Source organism: Corylus avellana, chromosome ca2 (assembly GCF_901000735.1).
Source record: "Corylus avellana chromosome ca2, CavTom2PMs-1.0".
NCBI classification, from domain to species: domain Eukaryota; kingdom Viridiplantae; phylum Streptophyta; class Magnoliopsida; order Fagales; family Betulaceae; genus Corylus; species Corylus avellana.
In genome coordinates, this window is record NC_081542.1 from 17,566,126 (window position 1) to 17,583,377 (window position 17,252).

The 17,252-nt window shown below is 40.0% G+C and overlaps 1 pseudogene; it reads left to right on the top strand.

Moving 5' to 3' along the window:
- Positions 1-1,764: 1,764 nt before the first annotated feature.
- LOC132171054 (ABC transporter B family member 21-like) lies at positions 1,765-7,197 on the top strand (annotated as a pseudogene).
- The last annotated feature ends 10,055 nt before the right edge of the window (positions 7,198-17,252 follow it).

Sequence of the window (17,252 nt, forward strand, 5' to 3'; positions counted from 1 at the left end):
GGTGGCTTACGGCCACCCCATAGGGGTTGGGGGGTGGCCAAGGGTGGCACCGCCACCCCTGGCCACCCTTCAATTTTTTTTTTTTTTTTTAAGATTTAATTTTTTAAATTAAATTAATAAAAAATGAATATTTTAATCAGATAAAACAGAGAGTTTTGAGTGGACTAACGACAGTTAACAAAAATTGACGGTAGGGAGTTTTCTAGTAGTTTCGAGTGACCCAAGGACTAAATTTCTAAAAAAAAATACCTAAGGAGTTTTTAAAAAAAGCGCGTTGACCTAAGGAATTTATATATAATTTCCCTATGTATATTAATATATATTTATATAACCGGTTTTTTATTGCGTTAATTATATATCAATATGAGATATGCTATGGTGCAATAAAATAACCATTTTTTGCCCATAAAAGTCCTAAGTGTTAAGAGGTCATAGGCTTATCAGTGGGTGGGGCCACAACAATTATAGATGAGACCTATGATCTCTTGCCACCTAACACTTTATGGGCCAAAAATGATCATTTTATTGAATTATAGCATTTCTCTATCAATATAATCTACATGTCATTAATTAACGTCATTAATTGCGTTAACTATATTATAATCCATGTATTCTTCTTGCTAATTTTTATTCTTTATACTATACATTTTAAATCATATATACTTATAGGAACAAAGATTTAATTTTTTTATTTAAAGAGGTGAGATATATTTTTATACGTCTTTTTAACTTATAATGAAAAATGATGTATTTGAATTTTAAAATTAAATTATAATGAAGAAGAATCTCGCGCATAGCACAGTTATAAGCTAGTAGGTTATAATAATCAGGCAAAAATTTACACCACCAGTGTTCATAGAAAAGTATCGTCTCATCAACAAGGCTTCTCTTCCACCATGGAGATTGGTCGTGCCTATTTAGTATTCTTTTGTACTGTTTGTGTTGTGAGTATACTTGTGAGTGTTGAGTCCCACATTGAGAAAATATAAAAAGAAAAGAGTACTTAATATACCCAAGTAGACCTTAGCTCATTAGCTTGGGCTTTTGGGTTAAAGTTGTGTTCAACTATGTATATTAATGTACTCTTGATAAAAACTCCATAACCGCTTTATCTCCCAACAATTTGAGTAATAGAAACAGAAATGTTTTGTATAAACTTTAATTCTACAATCTTTCAACTAAATACACATAGCATAGGGCTCATGGGCTAATTCTCATATTGTTACTTATTTCTAGACTGCTAGTAGCTTTAGAATTCATCATATCCATGCATGTAGATCTTTTCATGAATTCTCATTTTGATACTCTAATATATTGACAACAAGCCACTGGTCCAACTTTTCTGTCTTGATTTATCAGTTGGACCTTAGCTCATTAGCTTGGGCTTTTGGGTTAGAGTTGTGTTCAACTATGTATATTAATGTACTCTTGATAAAAACTCCATAACCGCTTTATCTCCCAACAATTTGAGTAATAGAAACAGAAATGTTTTGTATAAACTTTAATTCTACAATCTTTCAACTAAATACACAGAGCATAGGGCTCATGGGCTAATTCTCATATTGTTACTTATTTCTAGACTGCTAGTAGCTTTAGAATTCATCATATCCATGCATGTAGATCTTTTCATGAATTCTCATTTTGATACTCTAATATATTGACAACAAGCCACTGGTCCAACTTTTCTGTCTTGATGTATCAGTTGCTGATTTCAGCAATTAATTGTGTTCTTGAGGTGCAATTTAGGTTCTTGGACTTGGTAATATGGAGGTGGAAGGCGGCCTGGAAGGCAATGCAGGTAGAAAATAGGCCATCACTTCAAAAGGCAATGGAGAAGCAGAGAATAGCTCTGCCATGAATGGGGACCAACAAAACTGTCAAAAAAACAAAGGAGTTGAGAAAACCAAGACAGTTCCATTTCTCAAGCTTTTCTCATTTGCAGATTCCACTGATACTGCATTGATGATTGTTGGCACAATTGGAGCCATTGGGAGTGGGTTAGGCCTGCCCCTTATGACAATACTATTTGGGCAATTGATCAATACTTTCGGCAGTAACCAGAATAACACTAATGGCATCGTTCATTCAATTTCCAAGGTAAAAACTAATGAACAAGGTTAGAAAATATGATGCACCCATTTAACAGTATGTCTATGAATATGTTTCATATGATGATGTTATTACCTAGCGACCTGGTGAAATTGTAGGTCGCTCTAAAATTTGTCTACTTGGCACTGGGAAATGGTTGCGCAGCATGCCTCCGTAAGTACATTATATACTTCAAATGATTACAGATTTTTAAGGCATAGAAAAAGCCTTTTATGTATAAACCCTTGAAGATTAAGAATCTCAGCTCTGTTGTTTGTCAGAGGTGACATGCTGGATGGTCACAGGGGCGAGACAGGCTGCAGGAATCAGGAGTTTGTATCTGAAAACTATAATGAGACAAGATGTTGCTTTCTTTGATAAGGAAACTAAGACCGGAGAGGTTGTTGGGAGAATGTCTGGTGACACTGTTCTCATACAGGATGCCGTGGGTGAGAAGGTACAGAAGAGCTGCAAAAATTATCAAAACCAAGAAAAGATTGCACAAAATTTTTATTTCATCTTGGTCTACCAACTAAATGTGCTAGTACTGCAGGTTGGGAAATTTCTACAGCTGATATCAACCTTCATTGGGGACTTTATAATAGCATTTATCAAGGGGTGGCTTCTTACCATTGTCTTGTGTTCTACAATTCCTCTTCTTGTGATAGTTGGTGCCATGTTGGCCTTGATTATATCGGAGATGGCATCCCGTGGACAAAGTGCTTATGCGAAGGCAGCAAATGTAGTTGAACAAACAATTGGCTCAATCAAAACTGTAAGTCCATTTGTCAAAACAAAATACTTTTGAAGAAAGACTTCTTGGTTTCTCTCTTAAAACAGTTAATCTGATTTCGCTCTTTATTCTTTAGAAAAAGTATGACGTTTGTCATTGCTTCCAATGTAGGTTGCATCATTTACAGGGGAGAAACAAGCTATAACAAGTTACAACAAATTTCTTGTACATGCTTACAAATCTGATGTTCATGAAGGCTTAGCTGCCGGAGTAGGTATTGGCACGGTTATGTTAATCGTGTTTTCCACCTATTCGTTGGCTGTGTATTTTGGTGCAAATCTGATACTACACAAAGAATACGATGGGGGTCAAGTGATGAATGTGATTTTCGCTGTCGTAAGTGCTTCCACGTAAGTTGCATTTTCTATTTCCTTTAGCTTGTAGAAGTATGTAAATCTGCTTGTAACATTATGGTTCTTATTTCCCCAATAAGCGAAAACTTCTTTCTGCTTATGTTGCTGAATTTACTCAAAATATATGAACCTTTCAGTTTTGGCCTATTTAATTGTTTATTTACTTCTGACCTTTCAGTTTCATATGAATGCTTCAGGTCCTTAGCCCAGGCATCTCCCTGCTTGAGTGCATTTGCTACTGGCCGAGCTGTGGCCTATAAGATGTTTGAGACAATTGAGAGGAAGCCAGACATAGATGCTTTTGATGAAAGTGGGAAAGTATTGGATGACATTCGTGGAGATATAGGATTGAAGGATGTTTATTTCAGCTATCCAACCAGACCGGATGAGAAAATATTCAATGGATTTTCTCTTTATATCCCTAGTGGCATGACTGCAGCTGTAGTTGGAGAAAGTGGAAGTGGGAAGTCAACAGTGATCAGCCTAATAGAGAGATTCTATGACCCACAAGTTGGTGAAGTTCTAATAGATAACATTAACCTCAAAGAGTTTCAGCTTAAGTGGATTAGGGGGAAAATTGGTCTTGTTAGCCAGGAACCTGTGCTGTTTGGTTCCAGCATTAAGGACAACATTGCATATGGAAAAGATGGTGCAACTATTGAAGAGATAAAAGCTGCAACTGAAATTGCAAATGCTGCTAAATTCATTGATAAATTGCCACAGGTTCTAATTTTCACCCTTTCAAACATTGTGTTCGTCTTCAAGATCCAAAAATTGCTATTTTTATTTCGGGATTTTTTAATTCAATTGTAGGGACTAGATACCATGGTTGGTGAGCACGGAACACAGATCCTTGGTGGACAGAAGCAGAGAATTGCCATTGCAAGAGCAATCCTGAAGGATCCACGAATATTACTACTAGATGAAGCTACAAGTGCACTTGATGCAAAATCAGAGAAAATAGTGCAAGAGGCATTAGACAGGATTATGGTTAACCGAACAACTATCATTGTTGCCCATCGTTTAAGCACGGTGAGAAATGCTGATATGATCGCAATCATTCACAGAGGAAAGATGGCTGAAAAAGGTAATTGATGATAAGTATTATTTTATATTACTGATCAGTAACATGTTGAGCCAATATCATGTATGCATCCAACCTTGTGAGTAGATTCTTGTAGCATGGGTCTGTTGTCTTGTTAAGCACATCATTGTAAATAAATTTAGTCATTTTCTGAATATTACTATTGGTTGTTACGTTTCGTCAAACTTGTTTCTGTAATTTCCACACATTGGAAAGGAGAAAAAGTGCCACTAGATTATAAGACTATAGGTTGGCTGTAAATGAATATTAGGAGAACGTGAGATACTCATTTCATAGTGTATCGGGCTATTCCTTTCTTAATGTATTTGGTTATTGATCAGGCTCACACTCGGAATTACTTAAGGATCCTGATGGAGCGTTCTCTCAACTTATACGCCTGCAAGAATTAAACAAGGAGTCACAACATGCTGCAGATGATCAAGAAAAGTCAAGTCTTCGGCAGTCAATTCGAAGAGCGTCAATTCCACAATCCACTAGTCGGGGATCATCAGAAAATAGCAGCCGCCACTCACTCTCAGACACAATTGGTGAACCCACAGGACTTGATCAACTAATATTGCAGAGGCAGAACCAGATAATCTTCAGTAGCATTGCAAAAATCTCTGGAGGTCGCAATTCATCGCCTTGCCTACCTTAATAAGCCTGAGATTCCACTCATTCTAATTGGAACAGTAGCTGCAATCATAACTGGAGTACTACTACCAATTTTTGGTTTGCTAATTTCCAGTGCAATCAAAACATTCTCCGAACCACCTCACGAACTAAGAAAGGATTCGAAGTTTTGGGCTGTAATGTTTATAGTCCTTGGTTTGGTAGCATTTCTGGCAACTCCAATAAGATCCTACTTTTTTTCTGTGGCTGGGTGTAAGTTAATTGAACGTATTAGAGCAACGTGTTTTGAAAAGGTGCTTCGCATGGAGGTTGGGTGGTTCGATGAGCCTGAGAACTAAAGCGGCGCCATTGGTGCAAGGCTCTCGGTAGATGCAGACACTGTGCGCGCCCTAGTTGGTGATGCACTTGCTCAAATTGTTTAAAGTATTGCATCAGTGGTTGCAGGTTTAGTCATCGCTTTTGAAGCTAGTTGGCAGATGGCGTTTATTGTCCTTGCATTGGTTCCTCTGCTTGGAATCAATGGATATGCTCAACGAAGGTCCATGAATGGATTCAGTGCAGATGCAAAGGTATGCACTACCACTAATGACAGTTTTATTGTTGCAGCATGCCAAATAGTATATATTTTAGGGGGAAAAAAAAATAAAAAACGAACAAAACAATTTCATCATGATGCATTAAAATGAAAACTTTCTCAGGTTTGAGTATGTTTTATGAATTATTCATAAAGAGTGAACTTGGTTGTAGGCAATGTACGAGGAAGCAAGCCAAATAGCAAATGATGCAGTTGGGAGTATAGGAACCGTTGCTTCTTTCGGTGCAGAAGAGAAAGTGATGCAACTTTATGAAGAGAAATGTGAAGGCCCTATGAAGGCAGGCATAAAGGAGGGCTTGATGATCAGTGGAATAGGATATGGAATGGCTAACTTCTTCCTCTTTAATGTCTACGCGATCACTTTCTATGCAGGAGCTCATCTGGTTAATGAAGGCAAAGCAACATTCTCAGATGTTTTCCGAGTAAATAAGCCACCAATAACCATAGTTTCTTTTTCCAAATTATGGGATTCATTCAACCAAATTCTCTTTTGATTTTCTTGATATCGTATGTGTGGTTTGCAGGTTTTCTTTGCTTTGACCATGACAGCTACTGCAGTTATTCAATATAGCTCCTTTTCCAATGATTCTCAGAAAGCCAAGAATGCTGCTGCTTCCATCTTTGCAATAATGGACATGAAGTCAAAGATAGACCCAAGTGGTGAGTCCGGGATATCATTGGATGATGTCAAGGGAGATATTGAGCTTAATTCATCATATAAGCTTCAAGTATCCATCTAGGCCAGATGTTCAGATATTCAGAGATCGCAACTTGGCTATTCATGCAGGCAAGGTAAATCATGTTTAGAATTTCATTATTTGCTGCAACAGGCAAAGGCAAAGACAGCTCTCAAATTAAAATTACATTCTTGTGAATGTCAGACAGTTGCCTTGGTTGGAGAAAGCGGGAGCGGGAAATCCACAGTGATAACATTATTGGAAAGATTTTATGATCCTGATTCAGGTCATATTACACTTGATGGAATCGAAATTCAAAAGTTCCAATTGAAGTGGTTGAGGCAACAAATGGGCCTTGTAAGCCAAGAACCAGTTTTGTTTAATGATACAATCCGTGCCAACATTGCGTATGGAAAGGGTGGAATCGCAGATGAGGCAGAGATTATAGCTGCAGCAGAATTGGCCAATGCCCACACATTCATTAGTGGACTAAAACAAGTAAGAACACTGCAAATTATTTTTCTTTGAAAAAAATAATCTGATTTAGACATATTGTTGATTGAAGTCTACAAACACTCTTAGACAAATTATTTATTCTTGATGCAACATGTAGAGGTATGATACAATAGTAGGAGAACAAGGACTCCAATTGTCCGGCGGGCAGAAGCAACGCGTAGCCATTGCACATGCTATCATCAAAGGTCCAAAGATATTGCTATTAGATGAAGCTACTAGTGCACTGGATGTTGAGTCAGAGAAAGTGGTCCAAGATGCATTAGAAAAAGTCATGGTGATCGAACAGAACAACAATTGTGGTGGCCCATCGATTATCCACTATCAAGAATGCAGATCTGATTGCTGTGGTTAAGAATGGGGTTATTGTGGAGAAGGGAAGGCATGAGACTTTGATTAATATCCAGGACGAATTTTATGCCTCCCTTGTGGCAGTTCATTCAAGTGCTTCAACTGCTTGAGCTTGTTGAACCACTTCCCTTCTAAAAATTTGTTGAAGGGTTACTGTTTCTCTTTTCCAATGTAAGTTGTTTTATGGTTAATTATGTTGATGCACGTTTTTCCCTCAACAGTTTCTGATTGGTGTGATCTTCACGTTCTTCGAGGCGTCTGTGATTATCAATCTTTGGGCTCCAATAAAATAATAAGAGCGTCAAAGGGGTCTACGGGGAAGGCCCCGTAGACCCTCTGATGCTTAAGTTAGCAGTCGTATATGGGGTCAAAATGTAGCAGGAGCTAGCATTATATATCGAAAAAGATCCCCTCTCTTACCGATGTCTTTAGTTCCCTTTTATAGGGTTTTTCTGTGTAACTGCTTCCTTGATCTTCTCCTTTCAGATGATTGAAGAATCATTTGAAATAATGGGGAGATAATCTGAGGTAGTTGAGATAAGGTAGGACCTTATGAGATAATGTAGGACCTTATGAGATAATTAAGGGTTGTTGAGAGATAGTGGGACCCATGGTGGATTTTATCCCCAACAGTTACCCCCGATTCTCATGGCTGACTTGTCCAGCTAGTCGGGCATCGGAAATCTTAGATGTACTTGCGACTGAAGCCCTATAGCTCCTGAAGTTGGCCTTTTTGAGGCTGTGATTGCTTGGCGAAGTGCTTTTGGCCGAGTGCTTGACCCTAGAGAGTGTCTCAGGACCTCCTGTCGAAGTTTTTGTTCCGAGCTCTCTGCTTTCGTCAGACCGTTGAACATTTCTTGATGAAGGATTTTATGTTCAAAACGATATTCCCCCACAAACATTCCACTGAGGGTCTCATGTCCAAAGGGTTTAGTTGAGAAGATCCTCTAACTTCCCCTCGAAACCTGTCTGAGAGGTTAGCTGAAGAGAATGAGTTATAGTCTCTTCGACTGTTTTCTCTAACTACCTTCGGAAACTTGTCCGAAAAGTGAGTTTAGAGGTGAGTTATAGTCTCTTCGACTGTTTCCTCTAACTACCTTCGGAAACCTGTCCGAGAAGTAAGTTGAGAGATGAGTTATAGTCTCTTCGACTGTCTCTCTCTAACTATCTTCGGAAACCTGTCCGAGAAGTGAGTTTAGAGGTGAGTTATAGTCTCTTCGACTGTTTCCTCTAACTACTTTCGGAAACCTGTCCAAGAAGTAAGTTGAGAGGTGAGTTATAGTCTCTTCGACTGTATCTCTCTAACTATCTTCGGAAACCTGTCCGAGAAGTGAGTTGAGAGGTAAGTTATAGTCTCTTCGACTGTTTCCTCTAACTACCTTCAGAAACCTGTCCGAGAAGTGAGTTATAGTCTCTTCGACTGTTTCCTCTAACTACCTTCGGAAACCTGTCCGAGAAGTAAGTTGAGAGGTGAGTTATAATCTCTTTGACTGTCTTTCTCTAACTACCTTTGGAAACCTGTCCAAGAAGTAAGTTGAGAGGTGAGTTATAGTCTCTTCGACTGTTTCCTTCAAACGTCCTTGGGAAAGCACCTTGAGTACCTCACCGAGTTGTTCTCGGGGAATGTCTCTCGGCTATGTTCCACCGAGGAGCCTTTTTGATTGAAGTGCCGAGCCGCTCTCTCCTGTTATGTTGCCAAGGTTTCTTGGGACTAGTTCCGCTTCTCCTACAGCATGTCAAGGTGTAGCTTGAGGCTTTCATCATTGCACTTGAGCCAAAGCGCTTCTCGATCCAACCCTGGCTGGGATGATTGCCTACTTTGCGCTCGCCAAGCCGTTTCTTCAAATTTCAGAGATGATCTTCAAACTAGATACCCCTCATTCTTGGATATGTGACTCTCGGGATCCTTTTGTTTGGATTCCTAGGAAATCTCGAGATCACTTGAACTTTCGGCAAGATCCGGCAATAGTGAACGAGGGCAAGGCGATCATGGACTCAGTAGGGAGCGGGGAAGCTCAATGAAGCCTGGCCTTGGTGCGACAAAGCGATGCTCGACCATGGTGAGGCGGAGCGATGCGCTTGGCTATGTAGAGGCAGAGCAATGCTCGGTCATATGAGGCGGATGGATGCTCAGCCGTATGAGGTGGAGGGATGCTCAGCTGTATGAGGCGGAGGGATGCTCAGCCTTATGATGCGGAAGTGAACTCGGCCGTATGAGGCGGAGTGATCTTGGCCATATGATTTGGAACAAACTCCTCATACATTGAGCTTTTCCTGCATGTATTTGGTTATAATATGCATGTAATATAAAAATAGAATATGTACCTCCCATTTCTATGTGGCAGAAGTGGTGTCAGTGGCGAGATACTCAAATTGTGAAATGAGTTCAGTGGAGAGGAGTTGCTCTAGCCAATGCTTTCTCTCTGATATTGATTTTAGCCCTTAGATGTTGCTGCTTGGCTTTCGTCGAGTTATTGCTGACGGGCATGCTGAATCAACATTTCCTTCTAGGCGAACCATGAGCTTGCATTTCCATGATGACATTCATATCATGACAAGGGTATGCTTTCGGGTAGTCTTATGCCATAGTAGGGTAAGACCTACTCTTGGGTTGCTAGGTGCTCTGTGAATACAGGAGTTTCTTTGTCTTACTGAGAGACCCCCTTGTGGAGGGTCCGCTTGTCTCATTGAAGTCGGGCTTCAATGAAAGCATCTTGCTATGTGGATAGATGGTTGAAGTTGTTGACTTTCTCAGCTTTGTGTGACACACCACTGGTCGCGTAAGATGAGAGGTATACCCCCCAAAATTTGGCAATTTTCACGAGTAGCTCGAAGGTCTGGCGATTGCTGGCGTGATAATGCCATCCTTTTCCTCTACCGTTCAGAATCTGGGGTTGGTAACCCCAGAAGAGCTTGTTGCAAGGTCCGAGCTTGAAGTCCAGTGAATCTTGAGGTTCTGTCGACCATGACGAGGTGGAGTGAGACTCGGGCCTCTGCCATGGTGGTGCAAAGTGCTTTTTCTACTCTAAGCGACATTGTGCTCATTTTCCTTTGTTATTTATGATCAAAGCACAAAGTTGAAAGAGGAAACATAGAGCATGTTGCACTAAAATTGAGTAATAGCATGCCTTTTTACAGTGTATGAAACATAATTGACTGTTATCAAGCTCAAGCAATCATAATCCTAGGAAATCAAAAATAAGGATGTAGAATGCTATTAAAGCTAAAATAAGACAATGTTGTTCTCATGAGAGGAGCATGCCTCTCACAAAAGGACAGATTAGACCCCCAATGATTTTTGAATTGTCATTGGCTTTCACCAAGATCAAAATTTAGTATTATTCTAATCAGGCATGCATTTGTTTTCACCCATTAAAGCATATTTTCAATAGAGACATTCTTGGATTATTGTCTTTTCATCAAAGTCATAAGCATATGTATTTAGATTTGTAAATTGTGCTTTGATTTTAGTACATATTTCACATCTAAATAAAATAAGTTCATAGGGACTTGTCTGGCAAGGCGAGGCGAGGCCCTAGTGAAGCGGAGTGATGCTCGGACTTCGGGAGATGAAGTGATGCTCGGGCCTCGGGATGTTGAATGATCCTCGGATCTTTGCTCCTCGGATTTTTGGATTCGGATTTCTCATCCTCGGACCCTTGGACTTGGACTCTTCATCCTCGGACCCTCGGTCTCGAACTTCATCCTCAGTCTCCCAAACACATATTTGCTCCTTGGATTTTTGTAGGATGACCCATCCTCGGAATTATTCCCTTGGAGTTGACTCAAGATTTTTCCTAGGAATTTTTCCCTTAAGAGTTGTCTCTCGGGATTTTTTCTCGTAGTTCTTCTGAGGTTGAAGGAAAGACATTTGATGGCCCTGCATGTAGCTAAGATTGGATCGGTCAGGTGGAATCGAGGCTCTGTTAGATGGGACCGAGGCTGGGTTGGTGCCAACGGCTCTGAGGAGAGCTCGGCATGGGAGCCCGACGTAGGGTCGCTAGTGAGGTTGCCTTGTTCAAAAGTTTATTGGAGGCAACTTTGAAGCCTAAAATTTGCTCTGAAATAATCCAATGGAGTGGCAGGTACCCCCGAAGTTTTATGCCACAAGTGCCATGTCACTTGGGCATAGCGTTTCTGTCGTGGAGAGTCCGAGTCAGACTCGGCAATGGAGGGTCCGAGTAAGGCTCGGCGATGGCATGTCTGAGTAAGGCTCGGCCATGGAGCATTTCCTCCGCTTTTGTTCTAGACATCACATCTTTTGCATCCTTCATTTACTAAAAGCAACAAAAGGTAGACCCTGCATGCCTTTCTCTTTCACGTGCGTCCAGAGATGGGGAGTTAAGTACCCTATTTCTTCTTTTTGCCTTAACTGCAAGCAACCTAAGGCGCGGTCTAGCGAACCTAAGCTGAGGTTCGACGAACCCGAAGCTGGGTTGGCGGCACTGAGTCGGTGAACCCGAGTTTGGGTCGGTCAGCTCTGAGGAGAGCTTCATCCGAGCATGGGTCGGATCCGTTCGTCGATGTGAACTTCGTCGGCTCTGTGTGCTTGAGGCTGGTTCTCCGCGAGCGAGGTCTCTGGAGGGAGCTCGTCGGAGGCTTGCCGGGCTTGTCGGAGAGCTTACCGCTCTCAGGAAGGCTATGCATGCCGCTTTTGTGGACCAGCGAGCTTGGGGAGCGAGGCCTGCGGCCTGGAATTGGTTGCAGATGCGACCCTTGCTGTAAGAGCTTGCTGCTGGGAGGTCTCTGGCGAGACTGTGCAGATGATCGGGAACCCGAGGATGGGTCGGCGATCTGAAGATGGGTCCAGGCTGAGGACTCGGTAACCCACTGTTCGGCACTTTGACAGGGCTCGGTGGCTCGGAGTCGAAGTCTGGCGAACCTGAGTTGAGACTGTGGAGTCCTCGGCGGGATCCATGGCTTGCTGGTTTTGCTTGTGGCGACCCTGCACGTCCCCCATGTGGAGTGACATGTAGATCGTCGGTCGCAGAGATGTGACCAGCAAGTCGGTGGACCTTTCTTGGACATTACATTGCACAGTTTTTTCGATTTCTTTCTCCCTGCAGAAACGGTAGAAAACGAAAAACAGGTATGCACCCCCTTATCTCCGTAAAATTGAGGTGCATTAGTTTCTGAAAGGAAAACATGAAAAAAGCCTGCAAATTGTGGGGTCACGCGTGTAAATGTTGGCTTACTAACCGCCTAGCTTTGCGTGAAAGTGGACACCAGTTAAGGAGAATTCTCCTCAAACTCAAAAGTGTTGGTCAGGAGTAGCCATGCGCAATAGCATGACTTTTGCAAATATTAAAGCTAGACATGCCATCACGTGGGCCTATCTTGATAAGGTACCACATATTATTGCAACAAAGAGAAAAGCCAGGTAAAAAGATAAGTTATATATATATACACCACATATTATTATAACAAAGAGAAAAGCCAGGTAAAAAGTGAACTTATCTTTTATTATCGTCCGGCTTAGGGAACTGTAAGCTCTCTTTTTACTTCCTTTATGATTGCTACAGTGGAGATTGTCCCCCTACAGAGTCCGGTCCAGAAGTTGCATTTACCCCTCGCTTTTACGGTATAAGCCAACGTAGAAGTTGAGGTTGGACCCCAAAGTGGGGGCAAAGGTGTCAGCGAATGTCTTTCCTTAAAATAGGATAATAAAAATTGCAGGACTGCCATTCAAAGCCCAGGGATGCCGCTTCTCCTTCGTTTCTATACTTTTTCCGAGGTACATCAAGTGAATTTGATGTTGACGACGCAGATCGCTACATAGGGGATCTGAGATATGTGATCATAGATCTGTGTCGATTTGATTTCGGCTGGCTGATGTATCGCTCAAATGCATGATCACCACCATAACGGATTTTGATTTTGTAAGAACGTTGTCTATTCTCACAGACGGTGTCAAACTGTTGATGCACGTTTTTTCCTCAACAGTTTCCGATTAGTGTGATCTTCACGTTCTTTGAGGCGTCTGTGGGCTCCTACAAAATAATAAGAGCAAGCGTCGATCTTTGAGCTCCTACAAAATAATAAGAGCGTCAAAGAGGTCTACGCCGTAGACCCTCCGATGCTTAAGTTAGCAGTCGTATATGGGATCAAAATGTAGTTGGAGCTAACATTGTATATCGAAAAAGATCCAAAATAATAAGAGCGTCAAAGGGGTCTACGCCGTAGACCCTCCGATGCTTAAGTTAGCAGTCGTATATGGGATCAAAATGTAGTCGGAGCTAACATTGTATATCGAAAAAGATCCCCTCTCTTACCGATGTCTTTAGTTCCCTTTTATAGGGTTTTTCTGTGTAACTGCTTCCTTGATCTTCTCCTTTCAGATTATTGAATAATCATTTGAAATTGGAAGATAATGTGAAGTAGTTGAGATAAGGTAGGACCTTATGAGATAATGTAGGATCGTATGAGATAATTAAGAGTTGTTGAGAGATAGTGAAACCCAGGGTAAATTTTATCCCCAACAAATTAGATAACTGAAATGTATTTTCTGGTGGATGAATAAAAGTTCCTGTTTGGTAGACAACATACAAAAACACAGAGAAATGCACGTTTCTGTTTGCTATGTGTATCACTGACCAAAGTTGGTCACCCTGAATCTACAGTTCCTTCTCGTATATTCATCTATACTATGTCTACCCAGGAAATTGAACACAAACACACAACAAAAGTGTAAAGGATAATCACAAGAAGATTGATAATCAACTCAAAGTCTAAACTAATATAAACTTGTTATCTTAGATAAGTCTCATTATCATAGATAAGGTTGTTACAGTAGATTAGGTCTCTCATCTCTTCAACATCTTCTTAGATAAATTGTATATTTCAAATGTAGTTCTCAAATGTACAACAGATTATATTTTATAAATACAAACGTCCAATGCTCAATTCAGTAAGGCGGAATATTCAAATTATAACAAAAAGAAAATAAAATTCGAAGCTTTTTCTGGATTTTCACTACATCTGAAGGTTTTTCCGAAGTTCCTGGATGTAACTTAGCCTTTTTCGCTTGTGGGTTGACCTTAATAATCATACCAAATGGTCGAGCAGGTGGACTTTTCTTCCCAACTGATTTCTGTACTTGCAAACAGTAAAAGGTTGCTTTCAGAGACCAAGACATACTAACAATTGCAAAGGAGTCCTTCACTAGCGAAAATGGGTACGCTGTACTCTCTGTCTTCACAATAACCCAAGACCAAGACAAACCTTGTTGAATCACCCAACTTCTTCCCATGCATATAATTATTTGCTTTCTAAATAACCACCGATCCACAAGGACTCTTGAGCAATGCTCTTGAGATTGAAATCACCCAACTTCTTCCCATGCCACATGTGATATTGTGATTTATAAAAAAGAAAAAAATTTGATTTGAAATCCGTATTTAAGGGATGTATATGAGATATATCCCTTTTTTTTTAAGGGGATTTTTTACTTTTTTGCACGTATATATATATATATATATATATATGAATATTAAGTGGGACCCACGTGCGGTGGGATTTTTATCCCCAAACAAAAATCATTATTTGTGTGCATGCACACTGGCTAGCTGCCAACCTTGCATTGCACGTTTTCAATAACTAATAGCGGCTAAAGCTAAGAACATCTCATTGCAGGCTGCAGCTAAGCTGCAAGTTCATAGGAAGGCCAACCATTCTAGATACCGACTGTTTACTGGTTTCTTTTCGGCGACTGCGAGTGTTAAATGAAATGGTCTCCATCCTACTTATGTCCATTCAGAGTCTCAGACAGATATAAACCAATTCATTCGTATAAGAGTTATCAGTTTTTATGCATAATCTTTTGCTGTCCTTGGAACATTTATATTTTCTTGCATAAGTTAATATCAGATGATATTAACTTATGTCTGTCCATTCAGACAGATATAAACCAATTCATTCGTAGATGATTCTTAAGCGTGCACTCGGACCAACGCTAATCTCTCAACCTGCAACAACAACTATGCGATTGTGGAGTTAACCACGTTCGTACTGGTGGATGTATGAGTTCACAGTCACAATAAATATAGAAATCATTGATTTTCGCGCTAAGCCGATTTTCACTTTTGTTGGGTCAAAACCCGGTTTATTTGGGCCCAGTCTATTTACCGGCCCACTCCCCATACTCGGTCATTTTTACTGTTCAAAACGAACTCATGTTCGGTAGGACAGCTTTATTTGGTTGTATTATTGACACTCGGCTATCAAGCTCGGCCAACCGAGCTTGAGGCAGGAACCGAGTATTACTCGGAGAAATATTAGAATGTCAGGGATAAATATCTTGTTTTAGTATACGGTCAACACGAGGACCCTCGGTAAGTCCACAGTGCTAGATGAACAGGAACAATTCGATGCCTATAAAAGGGGGGTCCCCTCTCACTATTTCGGTAACTTCTTTTGACCCTCAGATTTCAATATTTGCTTATCTTTTCCTTGATATATAATCTCCCAGTTCATCTTCCTTTTGAACAAACTCAACTAACTTAGGCATCGGAGCTTACACCGGCCGGACAACGCTGGCAGTTTTGATCCCTTTTTCTTGTTTCATTCTCAGCTCAAACATTCGGTTATCAAATATTGTGCTGGTTCCTTTTCCCACGTCATCATTCGGAAAACTGCTTCAACAACTTTTTACTTGAGTTTACAACAACTACCTTTTTTAAAAGATTTCATAGTTGATAAAATAAACAATGTAGTTATGAATTTGTTTGAATTCGTTTTATTTTTATTTTTAAAAAGAAAATTAATTTAATTTTTTTGTTTTATATATATATATATGTTAAAAATTATTTTTTTTATAATTTTTTAAAGGGTATGGACGTGTGAATAGTGAAAACGTCACCTTTTCAAAGGTGACATGTAGAAGGTGACCTGCACTGTTCACACGTTACCTTCTAAAAGGTGACTTTTTGGCTAAAGTGTCGCGTTTTCCCTACATTTTCACTATTCAATGGACATTAGTTCGGATTCTAGACTATGCAATTGAAGTCATTTTGAAAAAGTTACTAGTTTAATAATGACGTTTTTTGGGCATAAAATGTCATTATTAAAGAGTCATTAAATGTGAAAATTTTTGTAGTAACGAATATGAATGATTCCTGCTTTGGTTGGTCCCGTTGATAAAAGGGGTTTTAAAGCCTCATTCTTTTAAGTGCTCATAGGGAGATAGCAAGTGTTGTAAAAACTCCTACAAGTAGAGTTGAGCACTCACTGTTCATTATTCAATTTCAAAGATTTATTTATTCTTTCTTTGAGAGAGATTTGTTTACTCTTCTTTGAGATTTTTTTATGCTTTTTTCACCAAGAATTTAGCATTTAAAACTGACACATGTTACAAGTAGCTTAATAAACTCTATCACATGATAATGTGAGGCATTAAACGCTATATTTTATTTTATTGGGCCATGATTCAGAGCACGCCGGCTTGCATAAACAGTGAAGCACGCCAGGCTAAAATTTTTTTTTTAAAAAAAAATAATAAAATAATAATAAAAAAAAAAAATCACGGCCGGCGTGCTTCACTGTACGTTGAAGCACGCCGGGCGTGCTATATATCTTTACCGTTTATTTTATGTTACAAGGACATGGATCTCGTGCAACGAGACGCTATTACAGTACTATACTAAATAATTTCATGAGAGAGGGGATCTGGTCTAGGCTGTTCGATCTCTTTTGTTTACACACTCCAAACAACGTGGTACATGGGACATGTAGAAGCTAGGGGGGGTTTATTCATCTTTTTCTGGGCTTGGTTTCTCATATTTTTTTTCAGTTCCACTTAAAACCGATATATATATATATATATATATATGTGTGTGTGTGTGTGTGTGTGTGTGTGCTGATCATCCGTCTGCATCCTATTCTCCAAATTAACATTGCATGCAACATATAACATACGACAAATGCAATCAAAGCTTTAATGTTTTTGTCCTTCTCAGTTCTCACAACTAAACTAGGCTCGGATTTTAGTTTGGAGAGTGTTTTGCCTTCCAATACGGAACATTAATGTGTTCAACTCTGTTGTCTCCTTCATGGGCACTCTCTCATTTCAGTATCCTCTAAGGAGGTCCAACAAAAATCATTATTTATGCGCATACAGACCTTGCATTTCACGTTTTCAATAACTATTAGGGGCCAGCCAGCTCATTGC